General features: G+C 40.4%; 1 protein-coding gene and 1 pseudogene across 7 annotated transcripts in view; one reads left to right on the forward strand and one right to left on the reverse strand.

The window, feature by feature from the left end:
• Positions 1 to 21005, reverse strand: part of LDLRAD4 (low density lipoprotein receptor class A domain containing 4) — a 684091-nt gene that overhangs the window by 545148 nt on the left and 117938 nt on the right. The gene's annotated exons all lie outside the window — the stretch shown is intronic.
• LOC112322629 (chloride intracellular channel protein 1-like) overlaps positions 19851 to 21005 on the forward strand; it is a 97899-nt pseudogene continuing 96744 nt past the window's right edge.

Here is a 21005-nt window from a genome sequence, read left to right on the forward strand (position 1 = left end):
AACTAACTGTCTTTCCCTTGCTGCTAACAAGATTCTATCATTGTCTTTAACCTCTGCCATTTCAGTTATGATGTTTCTTGGTGTGGGCCTCTTTGGGTTCATCTTGTTTGTAACACTCTGTCCTTCTTGAGTTGTGTGTCTTTTTCCTTCACCAGGTTAGGAAAGTTTTCAGTCATTATTTCTTCAAATAGGTTCTCTATCCATTTCTCTCTTCTCCTTCTGGTACCCGTATCATGCAAATGTTATTACATTCGATCTTGTCTCACAGGTCCCTTAAACCACTTCCATTTTTTAAATTCTTCTTTCTTTTTGCTGTTTTCAATGAGCGTTTTCTGCTATCTCGTTTTTCAAATCACTGATTTGATCTTCTCCTTCATCTAATCTGTTATTGACTCCTTCTAGTGTATTTTTGATTTCAGTTTTGTATTTTCATTTCTGACTGGTTGTTTTTTATGGTATATATGTCCTTTTCTATGCTGTTGAAGTTCTTGCTAAGTTCCTTAAGCATCCTTATTATCATTGTTTTGAATTCTATATGTGGTAGATTGCTTGCCTCCATTTCACTTAGTTCTTTTTCTGAGAATTTCTTCTCTTATTTCATTTGGGGCATGTTTTTCATCTCCCTGTTTTGGCTTCCTCTCTGTATTTGTTTCTGTGTATTAGGTACATCTGCTATGTCTCCTAGTCTTGGTAGGGTGGCCTTATGTAATAGCTGTCCTGTAGCACCCAGTAAAACAGACTCCCTGATCTCCAGAGCTCGATGGCCCAGGAGTGTCTTTTGTGTGAGTTATGTGTGCTCTCCTGGTGTTGAGCCTTGATTGCTGTTGGCACATCCAGCCTGGCTGGCTATGACAACTGGTTACAACCCTAGTGTACAAGCTGCTGTGCTGTGGCTGACCCCATGAAGAGGAATTCTCCCCAGCAGGGTCTGGTGCCTGCCAATATCTCCCTTAGTGTGTGCCACTTGTGGAACTAATTTGGGTCATGTTATGTTGTGGCCTAAATCTAGCTCCCAGGTGTGTGTGTTCTGGGGCCTCTTGGGGCAGGACTTGAGTACAAGTCAATGTCAGATGCTGCCTGTGACCAGCCCTGGGTTACCTGTTAAAAGTTACAAAGCAATCCACAGTTGGTAGCTGCCTGTGCTGTGCCTGGTTGTGCATGGGAAGAGCCAAGTTGCATACTGAGGTCAGCTGCCACCAATACCAGGCCTGCAGCAGGTCAGCAAAAGGCACCCAATACCCTGCCTCCTCCTACCAGCTGCCCATTTGGCTCAGCCACTGAAAGAGCCTTGGGTGGTACAGAAGCTGCATGAGGCAGGTTCTCAGGAAATCACTACGTAAAGGCAAGTGGTATCTACCAGGTTAATACAGATTCAAATTTGGCATCAGTGCTGGGTCTGAGAACACTCAGCCAAAGTCTCAAGGCCAGATTCCAGTTTCCTGGGTCCTGCAGACCTCTGTACTCATTTGAGAACTCAGGGAGTTGTCAGTGTAGAGTCAGTAGAGTTCTTCAGGGTAAAACAGATTAAGATTTATTTGTGTGCAAAGGCAGGTCAGCACAGGAATGGTGGTACCTATAAGGCATGTGGAAAGAAAGCCCCCCATCCTAAGGCCACAGAACTCAGCCTGTTCCTGTATATCTCCACTACTCCTGGATCTTGCCTGGAACTCCCCAGGAGTGTTCTAAGAAAGACTGCATTGCTGACCCAGCTGGCCGCTGCCAGCAGAGGCTATAGCAGTAGATGAGTCGAGTAGGATGAGGCCTCAGGTAGTCACCAGGATGGAGACAGTGCAGGTCTTCAACCCAATGTCATAATGCATGGAGGGCCCCACACAGGAACAGTGATGCCTTGGACCCACAAAGAAAATGGCCCTTGTCCTAATGCTACACAACCCAGTCTCTCCTTGTGGATATCTGGAGAACCCCCAGCTTGCCAGGAATTTCTCAAGAGTTTTTAAAGAAGACTACAATGCAGGCTCAGGCTGGTTGCCACTGGCAGAGCTTATAGCTGTGTGTTAGGTAGGGCAAGGCCTCTTAAAGTCCTCAGGATGGGGCTATGAAGCTGCCCAGGCTAATGCCCTGAAGGGGTAGTGCTCAACCCAGGAAAGATGGTATCTGTGGGTGACATCTGAGAGACTCAACCCTAGAATATTGGCAGTTGTCCCTCCAGCCCTCTCCCAGAAGCTACTCAATTCAGTCTCTCTCTGTATGACTCTGGCATCCTCCAAGCCACTGTCACTCTGCTGGAGCCCAGGGTGAGTGCCTGTGAGCAAGATTTTGTGCCCTTTCCCTTTAATATGGTGCCTGGGTGTCCCGCAGCCTTCCATCTCACCTAGGCAAATGGAATCCCCATTGATTTTCACAGCTAGACGTTAGGCAGGATCCTCTTCCTGGCACTGGTGCTCTGGGCTGTGGAGCCCAGTATGAGATGCTTCACAAACTCAAGAGCCCTCTATACCTGAGATATCCCTCCTGTTTCTTAACCATAGCACCATGGGTGTGTGTTCTGCCCCTTCTGTGTCTCCACCCCTCCTACCATTCTTGACATGGCTTCTTCTTTATATCCTCGGTTTAGGACTTCTTTTGAGCTAGTCTTCAGATGGTTATCCAGGTTGATTGTCTATAATTTAGTTCTAATTTTGATGAGGTCATGAGAAAAGGTGAATGCAGCTAATTCTTAAAACATTCCACTCAGTCAGATCAAAATAGTCTTTTTTACTAAAGTATCCCTTCTGATCTACGACTTGGCGACTGAAAGTCTCAAGCCATTAGGAAATATGCCAAGCCATCATAATTCATACTGGGGTATTTCTCCTGAAGCCCCACTGATGCCCAAGTTCATTAGCAAAATAACTTGAAGATATTGCTTCTCCACTGACAATTTGAAAACAGACATTTAAACACTAACTTTGTGCTGAATCTCTTCAGGAGATATTACTAAAGCATGGGCAGCTGAGATCAGTGAAAATATATTTTTGGTCACATTTAATTCACAATAAAATAAAAATGAATTCTCCTGCTTCCCTCCCTTTCTGATTTCTAAAACATAAAAACTGCAAAAAAACGTGATTTTCTTTAACCCAAGCACTAAAGTACACTCAAAGCAGGAGAGGAGCGAGCCACCTCTGCACACAGTTGGTTATCAAACATGACTCTGGGGATTGACATGAGGTAAAGGGAAAAAGGGCAGAAACAGGCAGAAACTGTCATTCTCCACAAAGTCCTTACACTTTAGAAAAGAGGGGGAAAAATCAACAAAGAAAACAGCTGTGAACAATTAAAAAGCAGTACATCAACAGATGCAAAATGTTCTTGTCCAAATGAAATGCTTATGAGTGCCAAGGAGACTAGTTGTGTGTTCCCCCAGCAGAAAAGATTGAGGAAGAAGGTGGTCCTTTAAACAACTCAGTGTTTATCACTGAGAAATCAGGTTCACCACAGAGATATAAACAACCAAACTTGCACTCTGTCACAGGAAGAAAACAGTTCAAGTGCATGTCTAAATGGTACTTGCAGTCCATGTCTGCTCCCTTATTACTGCATGACTGAGGCATGGGGGACTCAGTACCCTGCCTGCTAGCTGGCTGTGGGGAAGAAATCTATCTGTGGCACAGTCAGAGCTAGAATAACTGGCTCCAGCCTCTGCTTGAGGATCGAAGAGGCTAACATCCTAACCCAAACAGGTCCGCTGTACATACCGTGATGATTGATACAGGTCTCTGCACAAATCAGGATACAAACAGTTTTGCAAGCTTGGTCTTTCTTCCAAAGACTAGAGATGGCAGAAAATGGATAAAATAACAGATCCCTTCTAATTGCCCCAAAATTTTATGAATCATGTGGCTCTCTTTAGCCCTTGACCATCAAAAATCTTTACACAGGTAGATCAAGCCCCACAGCTGAACACAAAGCAGACCAACCCTCTCCTGCTAACAAAGTAAGCAGATCAAAATAAAGAAGAAAAATGGAAAAACCCACATACAAAAAGAATGTTGTGTTATTCTATATAATTTTATTAACATCTTTTTTCAGTTCTAAGCTTAAACAGTCAGAAAATGTCTTGTAAGACATAATGCGACTGAGGCTTAGGAAAAGTTTTTCCCTGTGGTTTTATATTCATAACCATTTAAAATATCTTATTCATATAACTGTAAGAAGAAAGTTGTGCAGTATTATCTTTAACCTTGAATTCATTTTTAATGGTGCTTTCCTGTACTTCCTTTAAGCATATAGCTATTCCTATAAATTTTTGTTTTCCAGGTTAGCCAAGGGCAGCTTACGTGACTCAGGATTTTCTCCAAAGCAACCTGAAATCCTGGACTCCTGGTCAGGCTTGTGAGCATTTCCTCCACTTCCACGTAAATCTACTACCTTCCCTAAAGATAATGACAAAGAAGATAGAGGCATTGCTAGTTGTCACAGTGCCCAGCACATTCAGCTTTTGAATACCTCCATAAAGGTTATTTTGAAATCTCTCCTAAGAATACTGTAATAACCAATTGAAAACATCATTTATGAGTTTGCATCCATGGTTTTCAGTGTCATCTTCAGGTTTGCATTCCTGAGGATGACACTGGAGTCATCTGCTGAGCAATGCAGGAGTGCCTCCTACTGTATGGAAGAATAGTGTCTGAGGATCTAGTGAAAGTCAAGACTTGATGGACATCAGAGCTTTTTACCACCCTGATCTCTCTGCCCCCCACCACTACCCACCACCCGCTGCTGCTACCAGGACACAGGAAGACTGTCTCACACGAAGGACAGATTTGTAGACAGGGAATGTCAGGCTCCATTTCCCCACACTGACAAGACAGAAGCTGGTCCGCTAAGTAGATCTTTGCAGGTGGGATGAAATCTTATATGCATCCCACCTGTCAAAGGTCGTGACATACAGAAAGCACCTAATAAACTCTGATGTACTCAACAGTAAAATGGGTAGATGAATGAATGAATAAATTTCATTCCTAAATAAAATAGGAAAGGTCATATGGATCCTCTGTCTTCCTCAGTAATGGTCAGTTTTTAATTTGTTCTTATCTTTACAATAGTCCTCCAGATAGGTATTATTCTCCCCATATTGCAGAGCAGAGAACTGAGGTTTAGTGAGTTAAATAATTTGTCTAAGGCCACACTAATGCTAAGGGGTAAAATGTGAACTTCAATCTCTCCAAAACCTGTATCTTTCCAACTTAACCAAATCATCTTCTTAACAAAAAGTTTGACTACATAAAGTTCCCCAAGTAAAATAAGAAAAGAAGCAAAAGTAAATGTTAATTTCAAGATTAAAAAATAATATTTATCAGACTATTCACTATAAATAATATAAACCAAAAACATGCCAAAACAATTTTAAATTTTAAGTTCAGTGATGAAATTCTTGGGAGAAGGTGGACCCTGTTAGCCTTTCTTTTAAGGTCTAATATCTTTACCACATGATTATTAAAAGTGTTAAAAAGCCCATAGAAGATAGCGTGCTGTGTCCTATGGGACTACTCCCCATGAACCAAACTCCAAGTCCTCAGTAGATTCACAGGGAGAAAAATAGAATTGTAAGTAATAAACATAAAAGTTTTAGCACATCTAAATTACATGCAAGAGTAATTAGAACTAAAATGCATAGAAAACAACCTGTCTGGAATTTGATTTTCACTGGCCAAATCCTCATCCAACTAAGCCATGAACTCCCAAGGCCACTTGGTGGGTGTTTGTTACCAGCATTCTGAGATGCTCTAGAGTAACATTTAAAGCCATACCCTATTTCCCAGCAAAGCCAAATGTCTCTCCTATGATAGTCCATGGTCCATGCCAGGGTATGCATGGAGGGCAAGGTCAAGTCGCTCATAGGCCCTAGGGCCAAGTACAGCCCTCTGGCAAGTCTAATCCACCTCCACCGACAGCATGTCCTTCATTTTTCCACTTTGGAAGGCAATCACAACCTCTTTCCAGTATAAGAAATGGCAACATGTAGTAAGTATATATTATTATTTTAAGTAAAGTCAAGAAGAGAGGACAAAAGCAAAGTACATGAAACAAAAAGCAAATATAGCCCTGGCTGGTGTGGCTCAGTGGATTGAGTGCCAGCCTGCGAAGCAAGGGGTTGCTGGTTTGATTCCCAGTCAGGGCACATGGCTGGGTTGTGGACCAGGTGCCCAGTAGAGGTCATGCAAGAGGCAATCACTGATGTTTCTCTCCCTCTCTTTCTCCCTCCCTTCTCCTCTAAAAATAAATAAAGAAAATCCTTTTTAAAAGGCAAATATAATTTGAAATAACCTGTATTGTTTTGGGGTTTTAGAAACAGAAACCAACAGAACCTCTAAAACCAGTTAGTCCTAAACAACAGTGTGGCTCTACAGCCATGTTGTAAATTCCTTCCTAACTAGGACTCAAAACCTAGAAACCACAAAAGAAAAGATTGATAAATATAACTACATAAGCATCAAAAACTTCAGACTGGTAAAAACCAAAGTCAAAAAACAAATGACAAAAACTTGGAAACAGTATTTGCAAATTTTAACACAAAGTCTACTTTCCTAATATATAAAGTACTCCTGGACATCCAAGAGAGAAAAAAAGTGCAACAATAGACAAATACAAATGGCTCCTATAATCATATGAAGGATGTATCAATACAACTTCACTCATAATAATAGAAATATAAATTAAAACTCCATTCAGATGTCACTTCCTAAATGTAACATTGGTAAACTCCCAAAATGTGGTAGCATGGCCTGTTGCTTAGTATGTGGTAAAACAGGCACCCTCACCAATGTTGATGAAGTGTACAATGGTACAACCTCCTGGAAGGTCAATTTGGTAATGCCAACCAAAACTACAAATGCATATATGCTTTGACTGGACAATTTCAATTCTGGTAATTTATCCTAAGGGTACACCTGTACATAATAACTGCAATGAAACTAAATAAAATATATTATTCATTGTATTTTGTATGAGTAAAATTTGAAAGTCGGTCAAACGTTCATCAATATAGGACTGGTTCAATAAATTATGGTACAACTATTAAATCAGACACCAGAGAGCTGTAAACATGAAGGGAGGGGAGGACGGGGGAAAGGAGGAAAGAGGAAGGCAGCTTTCTATGTGCTGATGTGGAAGAATCTTTAACACATATTAAGTACACAAAGCAAGGTGCAGGAAAATGGGTATGGCACCTTTTGAATAAACGGAGAGTGATGATGGTTAATATATTTTCAAATGTGTTTATAAATCCATAAGAAATTCTAGAAAGATATGTAAGAAACTAGTAATAGTGTTTATGGGAACAAGGACAGGAACAGAATAAACAAAATCAACTCTTATTTATTTTTTTAAATGTTAAAATATATTTTTAAGGATTTTATATATTTATTTTTTAGAGAGGGGAAAGAAGGGAGAAAGAGAGAGAAACATCAGTGTGTGGTTGCGCACCCTCTACTAGAGACCTGGCCCGCAACCCAGGCATGTGCCCTAGACTGAAAATCAACCCTTTGATTTGCACGCTGGCACTCAATCACTGAGCCACACCAGCCAGGGCAACAGAATCAACTTTTAAATAAATACCTTTTGATGACAGATTTTCTTTTTGAACCATTGAATGATATTACCTGATCAAAAAATAAAACAATTTAAAGAATAAATAAAACAATAATAATCATTTTTTGAACTTGACATGATAGCTATTTTTCATACTAGACTCCATATCAGCATAAGAAGACTATGAGTCTACCTTCCTCAGACAATTCTTTTGTGTCCTACATTGTTTACCCCTCCCAATCCTCAGGGGATCCTCACAGTACATGGTGTACCAATCCTTTATCCTCAAGTCTGTTTCTATGACAAAGACCCTCAGAAAATTATTCTTAAATATCACAATTTGAAACTAAAACAGATGGAATCCATTTGCCTAAACTTGTACTAGACTTAAAAGGGCTGAAACCTCTTGGGTTAATCAAGTAAGAAGAGCTGGTTGATGTCCTTACACAGGGGTCTATCTGAAAGACAACCACCTTTCCTAGCCTCTCCCCCAGCGCTTTTCCAGGTGTCTGGCCCACAGTCTGCACTGTGCCAGACCTCCAGGGATATCTAAGGTCCAATGCCTTAGACAACATCAACCAAGACTAGAGCTGAGCATGGAACCTCAAAGCTACCCACAGGTCCTGTTATGAGAGCTTCTATGCCGGGGTCCAAGAGGACCTACCTGGATGAGATGCCTGGATCTACTCTTGCACAGTACAGGACCACACTAAAATCCTTCCAGCTGTTTACCTTTACCTAAAAATTTCTAGAAATTGAACTTCCCAGGTCTGCAGTGCCTAACACACTGTACCGTCTGACAACACTTCAGACTATAGTTTTTGTATTACCCCTTGGCTTCTCACAATTTAAGACAGTTCTTATCACCATATCTTATGGAACAATTAGGATCACTTTAATTATTTTACTACTAGAATCTTGTGCTCATCTATCTAAACTATTTTTTTATCAGGAGATTCATGGACCACAAGTGCTTCCCATTCACATGAAAGTTTTATTTTGTTTAGCTTTTTTTTTTTTAGCTTTCTTCCTCTTTTGTAGTGCCTTGGAGAGTGAGGGGCAAGAGGATTATTTTAGAAAGATTTAGCTCATGCATAAAATAACTCCTTTTTTCATTCATCAAAAGCTAAGTCATCAGAGGGCAAAAATTAATCTTTCCCCCTCAGTGGACATGAGAAGACACATGGGTGACCAACCCCAAGATGTCCAGTCAGGCTTCAAGACCCTTTACAGCATGCAGTCTTAATACATGTTCTCCTTATGCCACACTTCTTCCTACCTGCCTTATGCATTTAGTGTTGGCAAGTCTAGGGTCAACTGAGCACGCAGAGAAAGACACCACAGTGCTAGAGAAATGTAGAGAATCAGTCTATTTATTAAAGATTACCCAGGAAAAATCGTTCTGAAAAGAAGGAACCAAAGCTTTCCTTTTGGACCATGGCCAAGTTCTCATTTTACAGTCAGCAGCAGGTCCCTGCACTCTAAAACAGAAACAGTAACTATGTATTTTTCCTCTGCAGCTGGAGAGCAAGCATGAAGCCCTGCCAGAGAGACTACAGGGGGCCTCCAGGAGACTTCTTACCGCATGCCGCATTACAGGAACCGTTGCAGATATTTTCCTTCCACTGAAGAGTATAAATTCCCAAAAGGTACTCATCTGCATTTGGCCTCCATGTACATTAGTAAATATATACACTAAAAATGTGAGGTATCTCCCATGAATAACACTACAACAGGTAAACACATAAGCCTACCTAACCTATCCCAAAATTACCTGTTCTGAGGTATCACTTTCCTCAGATAGTATCAATCCTTCTTGAAGCAGTTGCTTTTAACAGTTTTCTGGAAACTAAATACTATCCTAGCAAGGTACTACTCTCCTCTACAGAGCTGATAAAAACTAATAATTGAGCTGCAAACACCAAGTTTGGCAAACTTTGGCTATAGAAAACCATCAATCTTCTGATGGCATTTTAGAGGTCTCCACAAAATCACATTTCCAAAATGAAATAAACCCAGTCTCCCAAACTGGGCTGCCTTGGAACAAGGAAACAGCCAGAGACAGCAATGAATTACAAACGGCATGCTAATTACCAGTCTACATCCAGAAATAGCTGAAGACTGCAGGATTTATTGTTAAAATAACTACAGCCTTTATTCTAGGGTTGCGCAAAAGTATCTGATATATTCAAATGCTTCAGCTTCTAAACATAATTACATTTATGCGTACTTATTTGGGAGGGAAAGCTGGTAGAGAAAAACATTGGGGGCTGGGGCATAGGTCGCCAGAGACAGCTGTGGGTAGATGTGGAGAGCTGACCAGCAATGACTGTCCACTGGCATCACCAAACCTACCCACTGTGGCTGATGGATGGGGGCTGTTCTGCTTGCCCTCTTAGAGGCGCCCATCTCAAACTCTATGAAGAAATAAAGGTGACAGACAAAACTAAGTCTCTACACAGTATCTCTTAGCACCTTCACATTTTCCACAGTAGATGAATGACCAGTAACAGTGCCCAGATTTATACAGAGCTCAGATTAGAATCCTGACTTCACAAGACTTGTAATTTGCAAGAGAGAAAAACAGGAGATAGTGCATAAGCATGACAGAAACATGGTCATTTCATGTCACTGTCCTTGGTTCCCTAGGGACAAGATGAGCACCTCTCTCTGAATATGGGAGTTCAGATCAAAAGATAAATATCTCACCCAAGGTTCCTGTTTGTGCTGTGGGTGCAGAGCATGGCCTTTGAGGTTGAATTTCAGAATTTGAATTTGAGCCCTGTTTAAATACTAACACACCTATGCCCTAAACCTCAACCTTCTATCATCTAATTACCCCTCTATACTTATTCCATCCTCCCACCCAGCTGTCAAATTCTAGAGTGTCCCAGCAGCAAGTTTCCTTCAAGGTCATCTAGTCCAGAAAAATTCCTCCAGGCTTAATAGAGCTGTAGGAAAAGTAAATGAGTATTCTTGAGTCAAATAAGTTTATGAAATTCTGGGTTTAACACCACTAAGGTTTTCTTTACTAAAGAACTTCTCAGGGCCTCTGATATGCTAAAAGTACATTAAGAATATCCAAGAATGGGATATACAGTAACAGGCAGCATTTATAAACTCAGCTGACTGGAGAATTTTTCTTTAGCCCACCTCCTAAGACCAGTATTCCTCTGAACACACACTAGAATAGGCTTTGAGCCCACTTTCACCTTCAGCTATTGGGCAAACATTTGCTGAGCACCAACTGTAGCCAGGAACACACCAGGTGCCAAGGATATAAAAATGGAAAAGACACACATTTCTCCAGGTAGCTGAGGATTATATGATTCTGAGAGGTGAGCTGCTCAAAGTCATTCAGCTAGTTACCAACTGGTTTCAGAGTTGAACTAGTTGCCAGCTCCCAGTTCACCACACTTTCTTCCTTACCATACCCCATCTCTGATCATAAGAGGTGTTCAGCCTTAGAAATGTAAGATCGGACAGAGGTCTCCAGAGAGGTCAGCAGCAGCTTAGATCCCTCATTAAAATAAAATATGATGCTTTCCCTTTGCCCACTTGAACAATCCTGTGTATTGTTAAACCAATGAATTCTTGGGTAAGGTGATTTACAATATAAAAATGTAATAAAGATATAAAATTCCCTGATCCTGCTGTCACTTGAGTTTTCATCTCATGGAAAATTCTCACATATCCACCCCAAAAATAAGCAAAGATGGTTCCAGGCATCTCTGCTGGGAGAGACCTAGGAGGACAGCTGACCTCAGAAGGTAGCAGCACCAGCCAGGATAGACAGCAGTCCCTTCATCACAGCCTTCCCTGGGGCAGGGACCATGGCTGGTTCCAGGGATGCCACATCCTTAGAACAAAGGCCATCAGGGCAGAGGTTGACCCCCTCATCCTGTGTCCCTCAAGAAAGCTCAGGTTCCCGCCACAGTCATCTGTTCCACATTGAGAGCTTGGTCACACAAGTGTGGGTGGGAGTGTGGGAAGAGAAGCCACAGTCTGCCCTCTGCCCTCAACAAGCCCCACCTGTAAGGAAGCACTTGCTGGGCCTAAAACCACGCCTCCCCAGAAATAAGCAAGGTCCTAAAGCCATGACTGGGGAGGGCAAAATTCCTCAGGAGCCAAGACTTGTCAGACACTAGGTAAAGCCAGATGGGCTGTGGTCAGCTGTTCCTATTTCCAGTACATTCCTTAAGTGCAGGCATTCCCTCTTCAGACAGAGCCAGCAACTTAATCATTAGAGGCTGATCTCAGTAAGAACCTGGCAGGCAGCCTTTCAACCTGCCCCCTTTTCTGAAGGGAACCACACCCTCCAGGAGCCCAGGTGCACTGGACTTCCATTTGCTTCTAAACCCATATATGGGCACCTAAAATACCCTTCACCACCAAGACAGATATTACCAACAACATCCAAAGGGAGGTCACAAGTCTGAATGTCTCCCCAAAATTCACTTGTCATTGTCACGCCAGTCTAAAAACTAAAAGTTGAATCACAGAGGTCTTTAATCTCAAATTGACTGACTCTAGAGAGTGCTCCATTACTTCCTCTGAAGCTGGAGGCTGGGGAGAGGTGTGTTACTCACTCAACTTGATGCTGTGAGAAAGAGGCAACTGTTCCAAAAATAAAACTCTAAAGAAAGATTAAAAAATACTTTTTCTTTGAGCTATCAAACAGGTATACCATAAACTTGTAAAGCTCCACTACTTCTATTAAAATTTGTTAATTTCTAGAGAATCTAGCCCAGCATTAATCTTCCAGTTACTCACATGCATTTACCATCCACAGCAATGGGTGCAAATGATTGTGAAGATTGTTCTACTGTTCTGATACTAACTGGGACCAGTTTATAAAAATAATCTTTACTTCTTTTTTTTACAAATATCACAAAAAGTGCTTACATACTTTAGAAATCATCACTCTAAGCATTCCATCCTAGAATTTTAGAGGGAATGACAAAGGCATCCCATGGATGTTTCCCCTAGAATTTCAAGAATGGAGTAATTTTGGACAAGCTCATTTGTTCAGATTATACATTATTTACCAACTTCTGCTTTCCCAGAGTGTGACAATGGGCACACTGATGTTCCTACCTGCCCAGGCCTCAGAACAATCCCAAGTTGAAGCAGGATGAACTTCAACTGGACTGCTGCATCCCAGGTGCTCATGAGCAACTACTGTCAATGCTGACCTGACCACAGGAAGTATGCTAATCAAACTACATTTTCATCCAAACTCCCTGGTCCCTTATGCCAGTGAATTTCTACCAGATTCTACAGAATGCCAACTTTCTATTAATAAACCCCAAGGTTCTCTGCTGTTTTTAAAAAGCTAATTGCCCCCTCCCTCTTGCAGTACCTCACCCTGGGACCAGAGCCCTGCCCCTGAACAGTGTCAGGGAGGTTGTCTCTTCACAGCCACCTGGCTCCCCCATGATTATTCCAGACCTGTTATACTACAGTGTCCCTGTGTGTCCCACTACATGCCTACTCCAAGAGAGCCCTCCTGGTCAGCACCTATAAATAAGACAGGCCCCTCTCTATTTACAGCTTTAGTCCAAACTCTGGCCCCAGTCCATATGCTTTCTGGTCTAAGGATCAAAGAAAAGCCTGCCCATCATCTTCAATATAACAGATAGGCCTGGTACATTAGATTTGAAATTTGGGAACCAATATTATGGCTCTGGAGTTTAAGAAACTTTTAGCAAATGCTTTCATAAGTGGAATAGGTACTTCCATTCAATCCGGTCCCTGTGTTTACCTGGGAGCTCCCCATAAGGAGGGTTGAACTGTCTTAGCCCTCTACGGGACACTAAAGAAAGGGCTGTGTGACATCTAGTAGGCTAGAAAACACCAAAGGGTGCAGCACCACCCTTCCCTCTTTCCCCTCCACATGCAAGTCAGCAAAGCAAACCCTCCAAGATGTAGAGAACCTTGGGTCACTCTGTTCTAACATCCCCTCCTATGAACATTCTCCATGGGGGGATGGAGATCTCTTATCAAAGAGAGCAGTAATTTCCTTACTGACCATGCAGCAAAATGATAAACAAATGCCATGAGAGAAAATTAAGCAGTGAATGATGTGCTGATAAAGGCCACAAAAGGCCAGACACTTCATGAACAGTATCTCCCTCAAATCTATAAATATCCTATGTGAGCTCCAGGAATTATCTCATTTTATAGAGGAAGAAACTGAAATGCAGAGAAGTGAATGAACTACCCCAGGTCACATAACTTGTAAATGATATGCCCAAAAATCAAACCCGGGTCTGTCTGCCTTCAAAGATCATGAATTTTTCACATAGCCATGTGATAATGAGCTTGTAGAAAGCACATATCTAAATTTTTTTTTAAATATTAAAAGACTGAAATAAAATGCACAGAAAATATAATAGTGGTTGTGTGAAAATAATAAAACCATGAGTGACTTTACCCTTTTCTTTGTTTTATATTTTAATAAAATACTGTTTATAAATCAAAACTGCATGTGTATCAGTGAAGGGGTACTTTCCATTAATTCTATTATAACTTCTTAAGAAAACAAAATGGATCCCGTGAGTCATCAGTGCCATTCACTGACAGGCATGTCGAAGGCAAAGACCGCTGGCCCTACATGATAAGAGGCTGGCCATGTGATTGATCCTGGTTACTTCTGGGCCAGAGTTTGTAATTGTTGGGAGAAGCCTTTCCAGAGCTCTTTCTCTACTTTACATAAGCTTATATTTAAGAATTCAGGAGATTTCATTTTGCAATTACCTCTTACTATGTGGAAGTAATCTACTGCATTCTATTACTGCTCCCTTTAATCTCGGAATTATGCCACACAACCCTTGTGGGAATGAATGGAGGAAAGCAGTACAGACAGCATAACATAGCACAGGGAGCTCTACACTGGAAAGGCAAGAATGCTGGTTCTGCTCCTGTCTCTATGACTAACTGATTATACAGTCCTGCAAAAGTCACTCACCCTCTCGAGGCATTAGGTTTTCCTCTTTGTACAATGCAAAAGAAGGACTCAATGATCTCTATGGTTACTTGAATTCCAACATTCCTTTTGATTTCTGCCTTTGTCATTGTACAATGCTCAATCTCTCACACAAACATCAACTAAAACTGTTTTCGTACAATCATTAAAAGCACATGTATCAAAATATACAATACAGTTTACTTCTATTGGAGAAATCTTATAGTCTCATAGGAATATGTATATTTAAACAACAGCAGCTATGACACTTGTTTTAAGTATTCATGAACATGTATTACCTGAAACAACAATATAAAAATTATCTTCCCACTTGAAAGTCACCAGACCACTACCACCATAATTCACTACATATACAATACTAAACATTTCAAGGTGCAGTTAATCCTTTAATATTCATTCTACAGGTTTAAGCTTCATTCAAGCCATTTGGCTATGTGAAACTATGTTTAATGTTACTAGTAGTCCTGGATGATGTCACAATTACAGACTGACATGTGGAGCAATGTCAAGGAAGCCCTGTGCCCACATCCAGGCTTCCAAATGCAGGAGCTGCTGGTTCTCCCTGATTCAGGCTCAGGCACAGTGATCTCCACATGCACAGCTTGATGGGGGAATGATTCTACACAAGGTATCCTACAGAAGAATCAAATTTCAGGTTTCCCCAGTCATGTGTCCATTGCCGCTTTCCAAGATGTTCAGCATATTATGCAAGGCTATATATGTTGTTATGGTGAGGGCAAGCTCCTGTATAAGGAAAAATTCCAAGCAAGAAGAGTAAAGTAAATATCTCAAGCTTCTACAAAGTCCAGATGCCAACAGGGGACTCACTATTAAACAAAAGTAAGCAAGTTCCCTTAGAAAAGCTTTTGGTTTAATTTCTCAGTTGTGAACAAAGATTCCACAACTCATTTCTTTCAAGGCAAGAAGGGTATGGCTACAAATTAAATGTTTTATTTTCATTGTGCTTGATTATTACAAAATATCTGACCAGTCACCAAACCTCTCTTTGTTCTTGAGCATTTTCTAAGGACTAATGAGCAAATCTGATGGAATTCACTTTCATATCCATTGTTAGTAGTGACAGTTCCTCAGGTCTCCTATCAACAATCTCTCATTACTCCATATAAGACCAATCTAAAAAGATAAACATTTTTTTACTATTCTATTGGCACCCAAACAAGAAGGATGTCTAAACATCAATTGTGATGGGAAAAGTACACAACCAGAATTTTCCTACCAATCATTAAAACTATCATTTTCAAAAGGCCTTTGCACAGCATCCTTCATCCACATCCTACTGTTAGAGGTACAGGCTACAGAAAAGAGCTCTGACTGCAGGGCTCATTCCACCTCTTACTAAGTAAGGGTCTGACCTTAGGCAAGTCCCTCAACCTCTCTAATTTCTATTTCCTCACTTGTAATTGAGGTTCTTGAAAATATATTAGTGTTTGTCCCTCTCAGTTCTAAAGAAAATTATATAACTTGATCTCCTGTCAGTAACAGCTTTAAACTATAACAGCCCTCATCGTTTTGATGACAAAAATCACTTGCTATATATTCAGATTGAATGATTTAAGGCTTTTTAAGAACAGGCTATTTATCATAATTATATCTTATTTAAGCCATTTCTAGTCAGGTCCTTCTGATGTGCTCCCAACCTATAGCCTCAGACTAACAGTCACCCTGACCAGCATTTAACATGTACATTTCTCAGCTTACTTTATAGAATTAAAACTTAAACAGCCATAGATTAAAAGAAGAACCATTAGAACAAATATGTCATCCTGACCTCAGAAATAATTTAACATGAATTTAGAAAGAGCTACCTCTGAATTTGCAGCAAAGGACTCTTCCAGCCAATACAAACCTGTGAGCCTGACTCATACATGAAATCCCTAAAGAAGATAGGCTTAACTCAGACAGTGCCATTAACATATGATTTTCTGGGCTGAAAGCAAGGCAAAGCACAATATTTTTTTTAGAAGTTTAATGGTAAACTTTAAATGTACCTTCAAAGGATGTTCAGCAGAGGTGACAATGACTAATGAAGTAATACTGACACCTGAAAATTTGCAAGCAATGTGAAAAAACAAAAAGGGAAGGTGACATTCATCACTAAGATTTCTTAGTGATGCAGTCAGACTTTTTAGGTAAAAATGTATCTTAAAGTTATGGTTTAATCCAAAAATGAACAATAAGATAATTGTACTCCATATTTCTTCTGGGATGGCAAGTGCTGGTGTAATACAATCTTCTAGTACAACCAGCTCATTTGTGTATGATTGGCATACATTTGCATAAATTCCACATGAGTATTTTTTTCTCTTCATGCATCTAAATTTAATTGAATAATTTCAGTATCTGATCAGAGATGGTAAAGGGGAAATAGAAGCCATCAAATAATCATAGTCAAACTAATGCTGGCAGGAAAAAAACATAAACATATACACTAACACATGAGAATACATACAGTTTGTCTATATGACAAAAGCTTACCAGCAGCAACCTAGAAACAATATCTCCTCTCCCTTTACCCACTCTACTAAATAAATACATCCACAAAAGGATCCATTTTCCCAAAACAAAAATTGATTTAATACTACAGAGGCCATCAAAGGGATGTAAAACTGAATCACAAGGAATGCCAACCCTAGCTCCAATGCTTCGAAGTTTGTCAAAAAAAAGTGTAACTTTTCCAAGATCTAAACCAGTGACTTCAGGTTTATGTTTTCATCATGTGTCTGCCTAAAAATTAAGAAGTCAACACTGAAGATTCACAGTATTCCTCTGATCAGGTGTCCAAGCTCCAAAACCCAAAACATCTGCCTCAGGAGCATCCTCACCAACACCCAAGAATTGATCTGCTGGAGCACACTGTCTCAGGCGTCATCCATTCCTGAGTACTCCCTGGGTTGAAAAATCCCAGATCTCTCTCCAGGGGCCTTTCCACCACAGAATTACCAGTAAACAACCAAAGGTGGGGCAAATGTAAAAACCCGTATCAGGACTGATGATACCCACCAAAGTAGAAGACAGCTTATTGCAGCCTCATTTATTGCAAAATAAATCCTCCATGTAATAACCAGAAAACAGTGTGGTGCTAAATTATGTGGTTCTCTTATACCTCAATTTCTTTACCTGGAGGCATGATTTTTAAAGGCTTTCCATAGTTACACTATAAATTTTGGAGGAGAACTTGGTATGTGAAAACTTACCCAAATAGTGTCCTCTCTCCTTTCTCAAAATGTATTGGAGATGTTTCATTTCATCTGATATTATGAAGGGTATCCCTAAGCCTGAAGACTAAAGACTGCCTAGAATGTTTCCAGATGCTAAAAATATTCAAGTTTCCCTGACCTAAGTCATCTCAAGCTACATGATCATCTGAGTTAACTGGAGAAAGCAAGAAGAATAAAGTACAGGTCACAGAATCACAAATATGTACAGGACACACCCAGGAAAAAATGTCAGCAGCTGACCCACAGATATAATAATAAATATGCATATCAAGGTGCACCCAACATTATTGTTACTATTTGCCATATGCTTTTGAAACACATGCAGCAATGAAACAAGACCTTCATAAATTCTTTGCCATTATTTCTACCACCCAAATAGCAACAAAACAGCTCCTTGAGGCCAGGAAAATTCTGAATCCCACAGAGTTTCCTCATCACCTGCCGAGCCCTTGTACAGCACACAACAAATACATGAGGTCTAACTAAATTCAAAACACCAATATCTAGCACTTGTTTTTGATAGCCTGGAAGGAAATACTTGTTTTACAGACATTTTCTAAGATTTCAACAGATTGACTCAAAAAGTGGCCTCATCAGCTAGGTTTGAGGGCAATATTTCCCTGGTAAGCAGAAAACTCCCAATGCTATGCCCTCTACTTGGGACACTCAATCAATGTCAAGCATTAAAAAGAAACATAATTTTCAAAAAAAATTACAAGCTTAAAAATGCAGGAGAGGAGAACCAAGATGGTGGTGGGTTAGGTAGAGGCAACACTAACCTCTTCCCAGGACAAAATTGGAATTACAACTAAATTATAGAAAAATCACCCTGAATTACCAACTGAACACTAGCTGAAGAGAAGCCTTATAACCAAGGACTTACAGAAAAAAACCACTTCACCACATTGAGACTGGTAGGAAGTACAGAGACATGAAAGGTCTGCCTAGGCTCCCACAGGTGGCAGTTGAAGTTCAAGTTGGATATTTCACAGGCTGGGGAGTTCTCCCTGAGAAGTGTGAGGTCTAAAGTCTAAGCTGGGCTACTCAGCCTAGAGGACCAGAACTGGGAAAGGAACCCAGATAAGATCAAACTGTGAAAAGCAGCAAAGTTTCTGTCTGCTAGGGAGAGATGCGTAGAGATGCAGACAATCTCTTAAAGGACCAAGACACAAAATATCATTTGTAGCCACTTACCCTGGGCTCTGGCAGAAGCAAGACAGAGCAGACTAAAGTCATGTGAAAAGAGTCTGGGGTTACTGGCTCAAGGGTGAGAGCTGAAGGATCAGCTATCAGGATTCCCATGCTCAGTAATTCCACATATTGCAGAAGCCATCTTTCTCGGGCAGAGCATTTCCCTCCACGCTGCATCAATCTGGGGGAAGCAATAGCCCCAGCCACAAGAAGCCCTCTCACTGCATAACGCTTAAGCCAAGCTGCTGAGAAATACAGCTGGAGGCATTTTCACAGATTAAGCCTAACAGAAAGTCTGCAGACGAAGGAGGATCTCAGGGAGTTCCAATACCTCAGCTGACCCTCCCTGGAACTGCTGGTAAAAGCAGCCCTCAGTGTGCAGCATGGTTCTTTCTGCACACACCCAGGTGAAGCAGAGCAAGCCACAAACTTGGATAGAGCTGATAGAGCTGATAGTTCTAAAAAGGTGGCCCAGGGCCAGTCACGGCAGCACCTGAGTCTTTGGAGATCTACCTAATACATAGAAATAAACAAAAAGAAGGAGCCAAAATAGGAAGACAAGAAACAGGCCCCAAATGAAAAAACAAGAGAATTCTCCAGAAGAAGAACTAAATGAAGTGGAGGTAAGCAATTCATCAGATATAGAGTTTAGAGTAATAATTATAAGGATGCCAAATAGCATGAAAAGAGATATAGAAACCATAAAAGGATGAGTCAGAAATAAAGAATGCAATATCTGAAATAAATAATACACTGGAAAGAATAAACAGTAGGTTAGATGAAACAGAAGATCAAATCAGCAATTTGAAAGACAAATTAGAAAAGCACCCAAGCACAGTAGCAAAAAAACAAGAAGAATCTTAAAAAATTAGCAGAGTTTAAGAAACCTTTGGGACAACATGAAGTGTAACGACAACCGCCTCATAGAAGGACAAGAGAGTGAAAAAGGGATCAAGAACACATTTGAAAAATTAATGACCAAAAACTTCCCTAACCTGGTGAAGAAAAAAGACACCCAAGTCTAGGAAGCTCAGAGACTCCCAAACAAGATGGACCCAAAGAGGCCCATACCAAGACATAATATAATTAAAATTGCAAAGTTTAAAGGGAAGGAGAGATCTTAAGAGCTGCAAGAGAAACACAGTTACCTACAAGGGAGCTCCCATTAGACTGTAATCTGATTTCTCAACAGAAATGCCATAGCAATGACAGAAGAAGAAATAAAAGGCATCCAAATTGGAAAGGAAGAAGTAAAACTGTCACTATTTGCAGATGACATGATAAGGTACATAGAGAATACTAACAATTCCACCAAGAAACTACTAGACCTGGGAGGCAGGGACTGATTGAAAGAAGGTGAAAGAATTACTCAACGAACATAGAGTAAGGACACATGGACATAGACAACAATGTGGGGACTGACAATGGAAGTGGGGACTGGACTGGGTTGAGGGGAGCTAAGGGTGAAAAATTGGGACAATGATAATAACATTAACAATAAAATATTTTTTAAAAAGAAACTACTAGAACTGATAAAGATTCAGTAAAGTAGCAGGACACAAAATTAATATCCATAAATGAGAAGCATATTTATATGCTAATAATGAAATATAAGAAAGGGAAATTAAGAAAACACTCCCATTCACAATTGCTCCAAAGAGAACATACCTAAGAATAAGTATAACCAAGTATGTTAAAAGACCTGTACTCAGAAAATCACAGGACACTAAAGAAAAATTGAAGAAGATACAAATAAGTGGAAGCACATACTGTGGTCATGGATAGGAAAAACTGACATCATTAAAATGTCCATAATACCCAAAGCAACTGCTATCAAAATACCAATGACATATTTCACAGAACTAGTACAAATACTTCAAAAAAGTATATGGAACAATGAAAGGCCCTGAATACCAACAGCAATCTTGAAAACAAAGAAGTTGGAGGAATCATGCTATCTAATATCAAACTATATTATAAGGCCATAGTAATCAAAACAGCATGGTGGAATAAAAACAGACACACAGAACAATGGAACAGAAGAGAGAGCCCAG

This window comes from Desmodus rotundus, chromosome 10 (genome assembly GCF_022682495.2).
Source record: "Desmodus rotundus isolate HL8 chromosome 10, HLdesRot8A.1, whole genome shotgun sequence".
NCBI classification, from domain to species: domain Eukaryota; kingdom Metazoa; phylum Chordata; class Mammalia; order Chiroptera; family Phyllostomidae; genus Desmodus; species Desmodus rotundus.